Here is a 3,176-nt window from a genome sequence, read left to right on the forward strand (position 1 = left end):
TGCTGGTTGGAGATGTGATGAAAAAAACAAACATGTCAGCGGAAGATAAGAAAGTGAATTTCAAGGCAGCTGATGCCATCAGACAAGCAGGCAAATGCTAAAGCAGCATGAAAACAGGCTCGTAGTGCTGCTGATAGACAGGATAAGGGCAGCTGTGTGTGTGTGTGTGATTAGCCTGCTCAATCCATTCACCTCTCTGTCCCCACCAACAGCACATGCAAGACGATGAAGGGAGAATCTGGGGGCCAATGATGGCGCCCCGTTACCATGCCAACCGGAGGCGGTGCTTTTCTATAAAAAGCCAGTAGTTATTTTACATAATTCCAGTCACTTTGGGTTTTCCACCCTGCTCCTTGAGACTAAGGAGCTACGTTACCGAAGCAGGTTTAAGGAGGCACGTCCAATTGCAGCAACCACGATGCCAGCGGCTCCAGCGTCAGCAGCCGTGTCATCTCCACGGGAATGCTAAATGCACTGATTCTTATACAGCGCTTTTCTACTCTCCCGGAATACTCAAAGTGCTGCATACAACGTGCCTCATTCACACAATCACACCCATTATCTATACGTAGTGCTTTCTAAGTACACACACATTCATACTCCGATGGATGCATCAGAGAGCAAGTTGGGGTTAGTATCTTGCCCAAGGATACTTGACATGCAGACTGGAGAAGCCAAGGATCGAACCACCAACCTTCCGATCAGTAGGTGACCAGCTCTACCTCCTGAGGAGCCTTTTCATCTTCATTCTGTTTGTGGGTGATGACTGGAGACATAGCGCTCTGAAATCACATCGTACCCACCTCAGAAACCACAGGTCAAAAGTTACCGTATGGCTACACGATGTACGATTTGGGGCAGGCGGTCACAATTTATTCACTTCTGAGTTCGAGTTGACCACATCTGCATTTTACTTGTAAGATGGAGAGGCCTCAAACAGAGAAACAGCTGTTCTTCACGGCTTTGTTTGTTGTGAATCTTGTAAGTTTGCCTGCCTCCACGTGTTCAGTCATTCTATCAAACAGACCGTTTTTGATATTTACACTTTAATTTCCCTTACTTCATTTTATATCAAGAGGATTTAACTGCTTGAGCAACTTTGTGTGTCCAGAGGCAACATGCAAGCTGTTACCATTCAGGTCATACGTGGAGAGAGAATGATGCTGCTAGTCTTTGCTGTAGGAGCGACCATGACTTTCACAATCACAGCCTGATTATTCTTTGAGTCACAAGACAAATTTTAGTCTTTATAGTTTTTACTTTAAAAACACTAAAAATTCCTTCAAAGTATTTAAATGTTTCAAATCCATCCAGGATGGGTCTGTGGTCTTTTGAGTTCTCAGAATTGGCTGTTTGGGCAAAAGAATGAAAACACCAGCAAGTTTGATACCATCATCGGGAAGCTCACGGTTCTCCAACAGGAGATTGAGAGACCAGTGTCAGAGTGTTAAAGAACAGCTTGAAATTCTCATGAGTTGTCGCAAAGAAAGAAAAATTACCATCATAATCCGGCTACCCCTTCGGCGCCAGCTGTGGGCTCAAGGCTGGAGCTGAACAAAAACTCCCTGATAACGACTGTGTTTAGACTGTTCTTCCCATCCCATGCAAGGCCACCTGGGTTGGCTGGAAGACTGTTTACTTAGCCTGGCAGGGCGAAGGACACTGTCTCAGCTGAACTATGGACACGCACATACATACACATACTGATACTGATAAGCACTCACTGAAACATCACCCTCCCTACCCCGGATCCAACGCCACCTCCAACGCTTACCTCCCCCATGATGTGGACATCGGGTCAGTTGGAGGCGCAGTCGAAAGATTGCAGGACTGGAGCTCTTTCCCATGTTGCTGCCTGTGTTTATTGTGCTATGGTGTGTTGATATCTGTGCATTCCTGTATTATCCTTCTGTGTTACACATTTCGATGTTTTTTTTTTCCTCGCTACCTAGCCTGACCTGTCTCCCCAATGTGATGTTTGTGTATTGTATGTACGGTCGGCAAGGTCTGTCATCTCAGTTGTGGGCAAAAGACCTAAAACTGACCAATAAAGGCTATCTCATCATCTCATCATCATCATCATCATCACCACATCACTGTGACGATTTTCATGCCAATGCTACTATTTTCATCTACATAGATGACATGTCACTAAGGCTACGTTCACTCTGCAGGTCTTAATGCTCAATTCAGATTTTTTGATCAAATCCAATTTTTTTGTCTGCTCGTTCACACTACAAATAAAATGCGACAGCAAACGCGCTCTAGTGTGAACGCTCAAAGCGGCCGCATGCGCAAAAGAAGACGTCACACACAACGCGCTCTGTTTAGACCCAGAGCAAACAGCGTTGTTTGACTGATGGCCCTTAATATAAAGATTTCGGACTTTACGTTTCCCAATTTTGCTTTAAGTTATTTTGTTATTTACATTTGGCCTAATAATGATCCTATAAATATGTACGGTGGCCCCTAGGTTTGGCTAAGATTAAAGTTATTAGATTAGATTAGATTAAATAAAACTTTATTAATCCCCCGGGTGTGTTCCTCCGGGATTTTCACACAGCTGAATAAACGTCAAACAGAAAACTGATTAAACAGAAGTGTGAGACAGTCGAAAGTTTACTCCAGTGTCCTGTTATATTTTAGATAGCAAGGAGCAGACGGCTGAGTTTATTAAACTCCACCGAGACAGCGGCGATGCAAATCTGAAGGCTGGACCGTCCAATTTCCCCAGCCTACCCAACCTTCTGAGGACCCAGCCCACGTAGACCGCGAAGGCCGGGTCCTCAGGAGGATGCAGCCCATGAATTTGGACACGACCATTGATTGCAGGGTCAGTCCGTATAAAAAGAAGCTGGCGTTCTCTTGGATTATTCCTCCCATGCATCTGGCGAAAAGTAGCAGTTAATGCTAGCACATGGCTGCAGATCGATCAGTAAGTGAGCAGATTGCATGACAGCTACGGGTAGTAGTGATGTGCGATACCACTGATTTTCTTTCCGATCTGATACCAAGTAATATTCAGGGTGGTATCGACGATACTGATCCCATACTGATACAGGACATCAGATTACTTGTTCTTATCACTTAATAACGCAGAGTTCATCATATAGAAATAAAAAACTGAAGTTGTGCTATTTGAACACGTTGCCTGCCTGCAGCACTAAAGGACTCTG

Source organism: Haplochromis burtoni, unplaced genomic scaffold (genome assembly GCF_018398535.1).
Source record: "Haplochromis burtoni strain Fernald_Lab_line unplaced genomic scaffold, NCSU_Asbu1 Contig_427, whole genome shotgun sequence".
Classification (NCBI taxonomy): Eukaryota; Metazoa; Chordata; class Actinopteri; order Cichliformes; family Cichlidae; genus Haplochromis; species Haplochromis burtoni.